The sequence below is a fragment of the Homalodisca vitripennis genome, unplaced genomic scaffold (assembly GCF_021130785.1).
Source record: "Homalodisca vitripennis isolate AUS2020 unplaced genomic scaffold, UT_GWSS_2.1 ScUCBcl_5465;HRSCAF=12192, whole genome shotgun sequence".
Lineage (NCBI taxonomy): Eukaryota > Metazoa > Arthropoda > Insecta > Hemiptera > Cicadellidae > Homalodisca > Homalodisca vitripennis.
The window spans coordinates 14,813-29,624 of record NW_025781581.1 but is presented as its reverse complement, the minus strand read 5'-3'; positions in this window follow the sequence as shown (position 1 = coordinate 29,624).

The following is a 14,812-nucleotide window of genomic DNA, read 5'->3' as shown; positions in this document are numbered from 1 at the left end:
TGTTGTTCTGTTGCTAAGATGGAGGGTGCGAGTTGCCGACCTGCTCCGTGCCGCCCTGGGAGGTAGCACACAGCATCCGCAGGCCGCCCAGACAGAGTCGCCTCTCCAGACCCTCGAGGAGACTGTACGCACTGTTCCTAGATCGGATGCTGATCAAGGCGAAATTGATCGAGACCAGAGTGGGAGTATGTCAACCCCACGAACCGCAACTGACGTCAAACCTGACCGTACGTTAATCTAACAAGGAGTAGAAAGTTGGGCCCTGGACACTTTAAGTAAGTGTGAAATTAGTTGTGAACTTACAACTTCATCGGGATGTGTGTATGTGTATTACTTTGAAAAAAAAAAAAACCGGAGATCAACCTGTGTCGAGACTGAACGAGTGCTTCTGGATTCTTAGTCGTAGAGACATGGTGGAAGAGTGATTGGGGATCCCCTAATATGTTTGTTGATGTTCTCTGTATGCTGACCACTTGGTTTTGACTTGTGTATGTATGTTAACGCAGACTGGTAATGGCAGAGTTACTATAATTCCTTGGACATTTCTATTAAAGTAAATAGCATATCCTAAGAGGATCAAGAATGCTCGAGTCAAAACTGGTATCTATGGGAAGGTAGTAAAGCCGGCACCCCTAAACCCAAATACCCTCTCCTTTCAACTCCCCAACCGGACTATAGATACACTGAAACAGCTCGAATAACTTTCCTAAATTTAAAATGAAGTGGCATTCCAGTAATAACGCCTTTGAGAGTGTCTTGCTAAGGGATTTTCCGGACCCCATTAGCAAGACAGAAAAAAATGTCTTTACCAGGTCTGCAGAATTGTATTAACATAGTGGGCAGGGTATTAACCCTTGTGTTTATTCCTATTTTATGTATTTACTGAAAGTTTAACTGTTATTTAAGGAATTTTTGTGTCACATGTAAGTTGAAATGGGGTTAGACTTGTTAGAAGCTCTAAAGGCACCATTAGAATGTAAAGGCCAGTAGGAGGAAGGTATCGGTGAGCTTCCCTGCTCCCAGGGGTAAGCGAGGTGAAAACCATGGGGTGCCCCCAGGTCCACAAATGCCCTTAAAATACCAAGCGTGGGGGGCGGAATATTGTAGTTGTAGTTTTTCTTTTTTTCTGTGTTGATATTCTTTTGTGAGTTTGAGAGGATTTGAGGAGTGTGGGGACAGTGTCCTCCTGTCGTTGTTTGTTCGGAAAAAGAACGTCAACGTTATGCCTATAAAACTAAATGATGGTTTGTGAACCGCCTTCCAGAGTCCCTCCACGCATTTACAGTGTAACGGCTATCCAGCCACTAGTTTTAAGTCTTTTCAACAGGGCCCTTAAGGAATAGAGTTCAGTAATTGTTGGTTTGGTGCCTTAGCAGCTTGATAGAAATTCTATGTAAGCCTGATGAGCAGCTCCATTTAGTGTTAAGTTTACAATTACTGAATTTCCTATTTTACTGTATCTTTTACAAGGGACCAGTCCGGGTGACTTTCAAAAATTAAGGGGTGACCGAGGCAAACCGGCCCCAAGTGAAATCTCATGAGGCTTATCCAAGAATGAGGGAGAGTAGCGTTCCAAATTATGATACATGTGCCTGGAACAATTACTTTGTTATAATTGGTTTTCTTTTAAAAAAAAGGGTACATGAAGTGCAAAACTAACGCACCAGAGTGGCAAAAACAAAACAAAAAAAAAAAGTAAAAAAAAAAAAAAACATTTTCGACAGTCACCCTGTTAGCTTAATTTCAATCACATATTGTATTGTCGCTATTGCGATGCCAAATGTATTTGTTGTAATGTCGTAATGGGATGTCATAATGGTTGTAGACGTTTGAATGTCTAGTAATCTTAGATCTTAAGAATTTGTTAGCCTAAGGGAGACTGGTCCTTTGACCTTAGTAAGAACTAGGTAGTCTATAGTGTTAAGTTTCTTTCATTTTCTGTTATTCATGACATGTTTTTATTTCTTCTTGTAGAGATCCTAAGTTTTTCTTTTGTAATTGTGTGTTTTGATATTTTAACTTGGGTGTGTTTTGGTTTTTAAGCCATATATATGTATGTATGTAGTTTCGGTAATAGTATAAAGAGAGAGACCGTTGTGATAGTGAGTAAGAGAATATTATGTAAATGTTGTAAAGAGAGAGAAGGCCTAAGTCGCGAATAGGTGTCTGAATTTAATTTTCGAGTCAAAAATCCGTCCCCAGTATTAATAGTAATGTTGAAGCTTTTTCAAATTTTCTTTTCCACTATCAATTCAATGCATCTACCTGTGCATATACCAAAAAAAAAAAAAAAAAGGGGGAAGGGATCAGATGTAAACTGGGTGGCAGTTGTACGTTTGGCTAGGATGGGAGGCACAATAAGAACTCTTCGGTACTCTACAAGTACTCAATGCTGAGGGCAGCATGATCTAAAGGTGGGGGGAGTGTGACACCTCGGTGTTAACGCCCAAAAATTTTAACGAATAAATTAGTTTAACCTAATACTACGAGAATGTCTTATTGTTACTTTAGTGATTATCTTAACCACCTTTATACTGGTAAGACCTCCACAATATGTAACAATGCTGCCGTACACATCAAGTGCCATCCGGATTAATATAGAAACATATAGGCCTTAAGGCCACTTCAGAAGAAAGGGACAGGAGTTCTGCCACACCCTGTATATGCATTGAATTGAAGCCGCTGGTGATGCGACAACGCCGTGTGTTGTCGCAGCCACGTGTACGGAATGCGCTGAAATCAGCAATAGTTGTGTTTGTACGCAGGCCTTGAGCAGTCTAAAAGCACCATGTACTTTGTTAATTACTAAATGAATCGCCTAGGCGGCAGCACCTCTCAGAGTACCATCCTAAGACGAAACGCCCTCTGATTGGTCCGGAGCCTTGGCGGCGGGAAGATCGGGCGATGCTGAGGTGATGCTCGGAGAGTCGGCTAACTTGTGCGGAAACGCGACAGACGTTAACTTAGGCCCTCTCCCCCTCTCTCTCTCTCTATCCATATTTTAACTTTTCGGAAGCCAAATTCTAAATTTGTAATTATGTGTTAATCAAAACCTAATTATTTTATTAATCTAATCCAAAGAGTGTGCTAAATTTTAATAAATCATTTATTGGTTCGACTCCGTTGTTTTATTTTGAAAGTTTATACAACCTTCCTCGCCACGAACCCAAGAGAAGATCTTTTCGCCTCCCACTGGGCAAACGAAGTCAAACCTAACCACAGATGGGATTGTTGTTAAGAAAATGTTACAGATATATTTATAAAGCATAGCCTATAGTTTTTGTTGTTGTTGTTGATATATAAGTTGGTTTTGTTAAAGTTTATTAGTTTAAATTACTTATTATTATTTATTTTATTATTGCTTTTTTTTTAATACAAACACATGCCAAATATAACACATGAATTTTATCTATACAATAATAAACCGTTTGCTAGGGTTTGCCATGGTATGAAAGCCTAGACTAAAGAGGGGAGGAGCTGCAGGTTGTTGTGGTGGCCGCGTACTGTACTGCAGTGTAAGAGAGTTTGGGGAATGGAAATTCGTTAGATATGACTAAACAATATGCAATATGAAATAACTTACATTTTGGAAGGAGTAGGAAAATGAATTATTATCAATATATAAATGCGTCAAAACACAATGAAATAACACATACACACAATAACACCATACCAAAACACAATTAGGTTAGCACAGGGAAAAACACAAACACATATCGCAGACTGAATAGGCAAACAGACACATTGACATATATTTTGAATGCTGTAAATGCTACACATGGGTGAAATAAATTAACACAGTTATTTATTTATTGATAATCATCTAAAATGAACTTTTAATAATTAGAGCAAAATTCATCCTAGATTTTGCACGTGCATTGCAGTTGCAGAAATAAACACTGGTAGTGGCGGAACAAGGAACAAGGAACGCCTGATGGGAGGGGTATTTATTCTTGTTCATACCGATTGGAATTGGGTAAGGACATCGACTGCTTCTGAATATAGATCATACAATCCAATCACACTATATGACCAGTGAAAATTTGTTAGTTAGGAACATGAACTTAATTTAATTTTAAGAGTTAAGAGACCGGTTTTATCAGTGGTAATAATTTGAAATGTAAAGATAAAATAAAACAAACCTGTATGCTGTTGCTCTTGCTTGTAAACTTTAACAAAGTAATGAATGCCAATTTTGATACGTAATTTAATAAATTACATTGTATGGTTTAGTTAAGATAGTTTAATTTGGACCCCGCTGATAAGTGTTGTACTTAGCGGGGCCATTGAAATGTAAGCTTTTGGAAATAAACCAATTCAATTCTAATATATATATATATATATATATATATATATATATATATATATATATATATATATATAGTATAATAATTATACATATTACATTTTTCAATAATCATAAGTAGACTAACCACGGATCGAGCCCTAACATGGGCTCTTATGGAGTTATTTTAACATGGGCTCTTATGGCGTTATTTTAGCAATTGTCTCTTATGGGATATACATTTGGGTACTTCCTAGCCACAGACTTCCTGGTTTCCGGCAACTTATCTTAACCCCAGACTTCCTCTTGTCGCCTATCTTAAACCCTGACTTCCTGTTTATCACACACCTCTGACTTTCTTTTCCAAAGCCGTAGCCGACGCCTATTGAACCAAAACCTTGGCCGTCTAGACACCGCACACTACCCAGAACCGATACGAATCCGTGCGTATCGATCTTACGTATTGCATAACCTATATGTCTGCATACACCTATCGGTACCCGCTTTCGACCGTATTTCTAACCGCCCCTCCGACTGTCTTACGCTGTTAGCCCCTGATTTCTAACAAACCCTAAGCCTGCGCCTACAGCCTGAGCGTCTTAGGACTCACACTAGCTTAAGCCATATGGTCTACACTTTACCGATAACTTTGCTAAATCATTAGTCTGCCGGGACCCTAAACTTTTGCCAAATGCCTCCCATACTCCTACCGCCTACGTTTTTACCGAATGAATGTCCACATACTTCAATCATCCACATCTTTCGTGTGTCGGCATCCTGCTCAGTCCTTTTCCACCACCATCACCTACCGTACTTTGACGTATCGCCTACACTCGGTTTTATACTGATACATATCCATGAACACGTTTTCTATTGTCCCCCATACTTCGGGCCTTAACAAGGCGTATAACAATCCAAAATGTACGTATGCCTACGCCTACAGACTCCCACCTTTCGAGTAACGGAGCGCCTGCAGGCCCTCAACAGCATACTACCAGGGCTTTAATACTTTCCAGCTGTCTCATCCCGGAATATCGCTCATATCAGTATTTGTGTGCATAGGCCTATCCACCCTTTCGAGTACCGGAGATTCTTAAGGCTCACACTACCGGTGCCCGATACTTCTCTAATGCTCTTAGCCGATCGTTTCGCTCATACCTATCACCTTTATGTGTGCATAGACCTTTCGCTACACGCTTTTACCCATATTTTATAACGGCTCCCTCAAATTATCCTACGCTGTTAACCTCTGATTTCTAACTACGTATGCCTACAGATCTCCACAGTAACGGAGCGCCTGGAGCCCTCAACCGCATACTACCAAGGCTCCAATACTATCTAGCTGTCTCACCATGGAATATCGCTCATACCGGAATTTGTGCATAGGACTATCCACCCTTTCGAGTACCGAGGACTATTATGGCTCATACTACCAGGACTCCACACTTTGCTTGTCTCCCGAAACACCCCGACCATTACGTTTACCTATGCCTCAGCCTGCGTATCCCAAGCGTCTTAAGGAGCGTCCTAAACGTCACGCTGCCAAGGTTCTCATACTTGAGCATACCGGAGTTTACCGTCTACACTGTACCGATCCACTGGCCTACATCATTCATCTGCTGGGACTACACTTTCAATATGCACCCCCGACTCCTACCGCCTGCTTTTTACCGATGAATATTCACATACTTCAACCCATTCACATGTTTCGTGTGTCGGCACCCTGCAGGGATCCCACACTTTCCATATGTCTTCCGTACTTGAAACGTAACGCTCATACACGGATTTTACCACCGATCAATATCCACACATAAGCCTATATCCACTCCGTCTCTTGGACATGCATTTCTAACGGTCCCTGCCGGAGCCTCACACTTTCCTAACGCCTCCCATAATTCCGGGTCTTAACAGAGCGTATAACAGCCCAAACTTTATGTAGCCTACGCCTTACAGCCTGAGCGTCTTCAGGTACACAATGGCTTAAGCATATGGTCTATACTTTACCGTACACTGTCCTATAAAACTCATCTGCTGGTACCCTACACTTTCAATATGCATCCCCGACTCCTACCGCCTGCTTTTTACCGATGAATATTCACATACTTCAACCGACCACATCTTTCATGTGTCGGCACCCTTGTTGGGATCCCCACACTTTCCGTCTGTCTTCCGTACTTGAAACGTAACGCTCATACACGGATGTTATCACCAATCAATCTCCACATACATCGGCCTGTAACTGCTCGTCCTCTTGGACATGCATTTTAACTAGGCCTCACACATTCCTAACGCTTCCCATAATTCGGGTCTTTAACACAACCCCAACTTTACTTTACGTCTACAGCCTCTCCGTGCGTCTCAAGGCTCACTCTGCCGAGGTTACTTTTTGAATGCCTCCAGCACTCGTAGCGCATACCCCGATTTATCACCTACGACCGGTATCCACATGAATGCCCATATATTCCCATGTATTTTATACTGAAACACATTTCTAATTGCCCGGTTCTTCCAGACTCTGTTGTCTTTAAACTCCTGTATTGGTTGACCATACATAGTCCATACACCTTTTTGTAGTTCACTTAACTTACTAAAGTTTTAGGCGTATGACCGAAAAACTCACCTTCGCTCCTCACTCAGTTTCACGGGACCTTTAAGGGATAACCTCTGAAAAAAATCTATACATGTTTTTATAGTAGGTACATGAACTAAATATTAGCCGCGTGTTTTCCAAGGCCCTACTCTGAAGCAACAACCCTAATATTTGCCCATACACTTGTATCATTACCTTTACCTATTCTAAAACAGTTTAAAAACAGTCTAGAGTAAGGTCCATGTATTTTTTGTGTATGTACGTCCATGTATTTCGTACACACTGAGCCCATTACGGAACCTCAAAATCTTTTATTCACACTTAATACAGAGGGTACCTATTCAAGTGAGCTTTGCAATCCTTTACTGTACACGCCTAACCCCCGACATACTCCTTACTATGCCAATACTTCACTTTTCGGACGAGATACATTCACTTGACCCATATTAAAAACCAAAACTTTTGCATTATGGCCATGCATCTTCCATAATTCATTAATAAACATTATCTTTCCGTTGAGGCACATTAATTAACTACTCTAGTGTATAAATTTCTGCCTGACATTTTCTTAGTTCCGATATATTTTATTACTGTAAACCATCACTTTATGAATGACGACTTACTTGTTGCACCGGTTGACTGTTCGTGGTAGACTGGTCGTGGTCTGCGGTTACTGCATGCTCAGACACGTATACAACAAATACAATATTTAATGAGTTCACGGGATATCTGAATTCATTTTTTCCCGAGTGTGTCCAGAGTCTATTTTCAAAAACGGATCTCGCTTAGTTCATACCGGACGTGACGCGCGGCTTTGAGGTTTGTAGTCACCTGTAAAAAACCAGACATGTAACATCTACCTCAGCGGTCTCATTGGTCGGAATAAGCGCGTCCCCGATTGGTCTAAATTAGCTTCCTGACTGGTCTGCTCCCTACAGTAGCGGCAACAGATACAACTGACAACCGGTAGAAGGCAAAGATACAGGACCTGTGCTCAGCGGTATTGTGTTTAACTTCTAATCTATTACTATAGTGAATAATTACATAGTGGTGTTTGTTATACAGCAAAGCAGTGTAGTCTTAGTGTCCTGAAATGTTTTAAGTTATTTGTATCATAGTGGTGTTTTATTAAAGTGAGTTATCGTGAGCGAATGTGTTTCAAGTGCTTGTTTTTACTATCGTAGTAGTGTTTTATCAAAATTTGTTTTCGTGACTGTATTTCAAGTGCTTGTTTTTACTAACGCAGTGTTAGTGTGTAGGTATCGTAACGGTAACCTAAAAAGGCTTAGTCAATTCATTCCGGTTATTGCATCATACCATAGTGCACTGTAAAAACGTGTACTGCGCATGTGCGGCTCCCACTCCTATTTAAGCGCGTGACGGGGTCTTCTTGTTAGTCTCTGACGTGACGTTGAAGAATCAAGTCCGTTCTAAAAGCTTGTATCAAAGCTGTTTGCTGTATTATATTAGCGGTTTTTCATTATTTATAGCATTATATTAGAGCGAATTACATACAACATGGAGCCCATTAAGGTAATGAGTACCAATAAAACCTACAGTAGCAGGTTTAGAATTAATGGATCTGAAACCGTTTTCAAATTTTAAACCCGGTGCCTAAAGGAGTGTCTGAACTAGATTGGATTAGGAAAGGGTTCTCTGATCTTATTAAAAAAGCGAAAGAAGGCACTAGCGAAAACGATTATCTTGGTTTCACTTTAAATTCTATAAATTTCAAAACTAAAGACCCCGGATATGTAGCTTACCGACCTGCCAGTCAAGTACATGGCGATATACTTTGGGACATCTTTGGAGGGATCGTTCAGAGTAATGCCGATTCTATTAAATCTTCGGACACTTTTAAAATCACATGCACAAGAGTGAACCTCCCTGTAGGTAGTGGTGGTAGTAGAAGACCTGGCTTGTACAATAATTTTCACGAAGAGTGCAAGGCACGAACAGGTATTGTATCGATAGAAAATGTGGACAATTTGTGTTTACCCCGTGCGTTGGTTGTGGCCCAAAGCCTACGTCAAAGAAGATCCTCAATTTAAAGCAATAAGGCAGGATAAGGGTAAGCGACAAACTTTCAGAGCCCAAAAACTGATGACCAAAGCCGGTGTCCAAATTTCCAGAACTGGGAGCGGGGGATCCCCGAACTTTCAAAATTCCAAGACCACCCTGAAAAAGTACAACATTAAAGTCTACAGTTATGGAAATAAAGGCCGGATTGTGTACTTTAATGGTAACAAACTCTGATGCTCAGTACAAAATCAACCTGCTGTATCACGATGGACACTACAACGTGATCACATCCCTTACCGCAGCCTTTGTATGTAAATTCTTCTGTTGAAGCGTGCCATGTCCCTTATGACCACAAGGGTGAACACAGATGTTCAAACATATGCCCCTCCTGCCAGACCATTTCTCCGCCATGTAAAGAGGAGCATGGGAGAATAGTTTGTCCAAATTGTAACATCAAATTCAAAAAACCAAATTTGCTTCGCAGCCCACAAGGGTGAGCGTTTGCAAGTCAGTAAAGAAATGTAAAGACTGCCAAAAAACTCGTATGTTTCAAAAATCGTTAAGTCAAAACACGTGTGCGGTGAAGTGTTTTGCAAAACTTGTAACGATTATATGCTACCAAACCATCAATGTTACATGTGGTTTGACACAAAAAAACCCAAAACTAAAGACTTCCTGTTCAATTTTCTTTGATCTGGAGACCCGCCAAGATGAAATTTTAGCCGAAAATTCTAAAGTTTCACAGAGTCAAACCTTTGTGTCTCTCAACAGTTCTGCTGGCAATGTATTGATGGTAAATCTTGTGATATTTGTAAATACAGAACCAAAATATTTAACAATGATCCTGTAAATCAGTTTTATGGAGTACGTAATGGATGAGAGAAAAAAATTCAAAAACGTATGTGTAATGGCCCATAATGGCCAAGGTTTCGATTTCCAGTTTTTGCTAAAGTACGTTCTCGAACAAACCAAATTCACCCCAGAGCTAATTATGCGTGGCACTAAAGTCATACTTATGGAGTTGGGACAATGTGCGATTTATCGATTCGCTAAACTATTTCCCCCATGGCCCTCTCTGCATTACCCAAAGCCTTTGACCTTCCCCCGGAGAAGAAGAAGGGCTACTTCCCTCACCTCTTCAACACATTGGCAAACCAAAATTATGTAGGCCCCATACCATCCAAGGAGTACTACTGCCCTGAAAACCATGTTCGAGAAAACCCACAGAGACTTTGAAAATTGGTATAACGAACAAGTCGCTAACAATGTAAGTTTTTCATTTTCAAAAAGAGTTGGTCGAGTACTGTATTTCAGATGTAGACATACTGGGCGCAGGCGTGCATTAGATTCAGAGACATTTTTCTTGAAAGAGTGCAATGTTGACCCCTTCATGGAAGCCGTCACCATTGCCAGCGCATGCAACCTGGCTTTCAGACGGAAACTTTTTGAAACCGAACACCATCGGTCTGATCCCTAAGAACGGATACCGTCTTGTGGACATTCAGTCGCCTATCGCTTTGCAATGGCTGTCTTGGGAGGAAGAAAAGCGCGGTGTTCAAATTCAGCACGCGGGGCGGGGGAGAGAAATCAAAATTGAGGGGGTAAAAGTTGATGGGTTCGACGGGAGAGCGTGTATACGAGTTCCAGGGCTGTTACTTCCACGGGTGTCCCAAATGTTTTCCTTTTAAAAGGGAAGAGCCCCTTACAGATGACCCTTCCGATACTCTGCATTTAAGGTTCGAGAGAACCAAATCCAAAATTTCTCGACTTGAGAATGCCGGCTACGAGGTAGTTGAAATGTGGGAGTGTCAGTTTCAAAAACTAAAGAAAGAACAAAAAATGGACCATCTAAATTTTCTCCCCATTCTAAACACACTCCCGCTCAATCCCAGAGATGCCTTCTTCGGGGGAAGGACAGGAAATGCAAAAATCATATCACAAGTGCGAGGACGGGGAAACTATCCAGTACGTGGACGTCTGCTCTCTATATCCCTACGTTAATAAATTTTGTCCTTACATATTAAGCCATCCGAAAATCTATGTAGGGGACAAGGAGTGTAGAGAAAGAGGCTTGAAGGCCGAAGGTCTCCTCAAGTGTAAAGTTCTGCCTCCTCTAAATTTGTATCATCCCGTCCTTCCAGCACGTATGAACAACAAATTAATGTTTCTCCTTTGCCGTACATGTGGTCAAGAAATGTCCAACACAGAGTGTAATCATAACATCGAGGAAAGAGCATTGGACAGGGACATGGACAATGAATGAAATACGCAAGGCTGTGGAAAAGGGATACAAAATGTTAGAAATGTACGAGCTCTGGGAGTACGAGGTGGCAAGATACGAGACAGGGGGCCTATTCACCGACTTCATAAACAAATTTTTAAAAATCAAACAGGAGGCATCAGGTTACCCTTCCTGGTGCCTCACTGAAGAAGACAAGACCAATTATATTCAGAAACTACTACGAACACGAAGGTATTCACCCTGGACCCGACCAAAATTGAAAAGAACGGGGGTCTTCGCTCCCTAGCTAAATTAATGTTAAATTCTTTCTGGGGTAAATTCGGCCAAAGAGAGAATCAAACAAAGACATCGATTGTTAGAGACGCTTATGAGTACTTCCAACTGCTGACTAATCCAGAAATAGATGTAAATACTACTCAAATCATTAATGAGACGGTACTAGTTGTGAATTGGCAATATATTGATGAGGTATGTGAACCCGCGAGAACTGTAAACGTAGTAATTGCAGCATTTACAACATCACATGCCCGATTAAAATTGTATGAACATCTAGAAAAGTTAGAAAGCCAGGTTCTCTACTACGACACAGACAGTGTCCTCTACGTTCACAGAGAGGGCATGCACAAGGTCCCCACAGGGGATTACTTGGGCGAGATGACCGACGAATTGGTCGAGTACGGCCCAGGCTTCCTTACATTGTAGAATTTGTTTCCGGAGGGCCAAAGACCTATTGCCTACCTGGTATGGTCCACTAACAAAAATGCACTAGTCGAAGTATGCAAAATTAAAGGCCTTACCCTAAATTTTAAAAACCAGCGGAAAATTAAATTTTGAAACTCTGAAATCATTGGTCCTGAGTGGCTCATCGGAGACAATAGACATTGAAGAAAACAGAATAAGACGTACTAAAGAAAAGAACATTGTTACAGTGGAGGAGCATAAATTATTTAAAAATTACAGGACCCAAAAAGAAGGCTTGAAGGACCCTATGACACTTTACCTTTTGGCTTTAAAAAACAAAAATTAACACACGAAGTAATACATCAATCACATTCTTAATGCAGCGTTTTAAAACCTGAGGAACGCATACAGAGAAAATAAATGTTATTTAACATCCGTTGATTGTGACCGACGGTTTGTTGTAACGCGTCCTTCAGATGTGTACTACTATTGAATTATGTTATGAGAGCTGACCACGAGTAAGAATTTGAGATTATTTTATTATACAGATATTTTAAATTACGTACAAAATAATGTTTTAAATACTAGATATTGTACTGTATTATTGCAGCCATTACATATAATTTTGCACTCCAGACCCTTCTTTTGGTGGTTGGCCAAAGGTGCAAGTATTCTGAGTGTAGTATATCACTGTTCTATCATCTTTACCTTCAACCATGAGAAATGCGTGACCACCCTCGTGCCAAGGGGAGCGTCTGCTTCTAAGGCAGGCGTAACACCTGTAAGTCCTGGAGCAGTTCGACCTCTTTCACGGCCGGCTTAAAACCCATAAGCCCGGGAGAGGTTCACCCTTGGACAGTGTGGAGGTATGAATGTGGGAGCTCAGTAGTGTTTGGACTTGGGCATGGAGATGAACAAGTCTAGGCCCTCGAACGGCTCGGTATGGATGTGGTCTTTCGGGGTGGGCTAGGCCCCATAAGTCCCTGAGACCGTGATTGTCTACTGTTGACTGAACTGGTATACGCTTATTTTCTTAAGCCCTTTGGTAAACAGTTATTTGCTTTAGTATTTTATATTTTGTCTATTGTACTATGTCAATGTTTGGAGACTATCACTTTTATAAGCCCCTATGTATGACCTCAGACAAATCCGTTTATCAATGTTCACACCATGATTTTGTCACAAAATGAAACCCTATATACTAAAAAAAAGTATATTCCTCGAGATTCTTTCTAAATATTATATAATAACCCGTAACAGACTCTACACATATCCATGCAGACACACATACCCATGCACACATACATCCAGATACTGGTTATATATTGATTGTAGCTTCTCCGTCTTCATTCCTACACGAGTACTCAGAGAGTTAACATGGGGACCGTCCTTAGGCTCGAGTCTAGAAACATTGTTAACAAAAATGAGAGGTTTCGTACAACATGTGAAAAACTAAAGTTTTCACTGACCTCTCCCATTGACTTAATAGAATGGCCCCTAGCATTTTCAGAGTGTATTGTTGATCATATAAAGGATGACGCCTTACCTACTGATCACTTTTGGAATTACAATCGAATATCAAGGTATGCCTAATGAATGCCGTATCCCTTTCATGCCAGCATCTAAATTAACCTCTTATGAATTTGATGATGCATTTGAGAAAACATTCTATAATGTTCAAACCTTAGCAGGCCCTTTACTTGTAACAGTAACTAGGGTAAACATACCGAAGCGGTTTCTTCAATAACTGACGTAGATATAATTTAGTACTGAGGTTTACCTTGATTTAATAATCACTCTGTGCTGACCGTCTCATACCGGAACCGATAAAAAATGCTGGGAGGTAGCAAGTGTGGCTACCATCGTAAAGAGCGATGGTTGGGGCTCTTTACACACACGTGGATAGGCCTACTGGGGAAGGAGCCACGTAAAAAAAATCTCCTAACGCGCCGGGACCCCTAACCCCTTGGGTGGTGTGGAAACGTGGGTCAAGGGTAGATTGATGAAGTATAGAAACTTCATAGATTCATAATCTACGGTATTATATGTTTATATCTAGCAATACAGTTGGTAAAACTTTGATTTTAAGGTTTTGCCAACTGAGAAAGGGGATAGATTCAAGCCTCGAAAACGTAGTGTCTTACCATATAACGGTGGAAATAATGAAAATAATATTATGCTTTTTTTTTTTTTTTTCCTTTGGGATATTGGGGTGGATTCATAGATCCTCACACGTCAAACCTGAGCTTATTGTGTGCCCCTTTGATGTTAGAGGGGTAAGCCTATCTTCGTGCCCTTAATTAGGCTAAGAAGCTTTTCCCCGATACTAGCATCTGGTTCGTCGCCTGGTTGTTTGTCACCGAAAAGAGCCCTTCTCCTTGCTCCCAGTCTCTCACAGTCCAGTATTATGTGTTTTGCAGTCTCTTCAGACTTATTGCAGAGTCTACACTCCGAGGCCTCATTTCGTAAACCTAGAGTGTTTAGGTGTTTCCTGAAGTGGCCGTGTCCAGTGATCAAGGCAATCACTTGCTTAACCCGATCCCTGCCCAGCCCCATCAGCCATCTGGTGAATCCGGAGCTAGAATCGGCAAGCAGTCGTTTGCCGAGTGCTTGTCCTTGGTGACTCTGCCACCGCACGCGGTGTGTCTTCCTGGACCATTTGTTTATACTTTGGTAAGCGGCTGACTTGCTTATAACCACAACTCGGTTCTGGACCGGTGTATGGCATGCTTGCTCCGCTTTTGGCAAGCCTGTCGGCGCATTCGTTGCCACCTATGCCTGTGTGGCCCGGTACCCAACCAAGACGCACACAGTTGCGTGATCCAAGCTTGCAGAGAGTGTTAAAGCACTCCCACACAAGCCTGGATGAAAATGCTGTTGGAGTCAAGAGCTTTAAGAGCTGCCTGACTGTCTGACATTATACAGATGTTCATTCCCTGGTACCTTCTGGTGAGGCCTAGGTTGGCACAGGCTAGGATACCATAGATTTCGG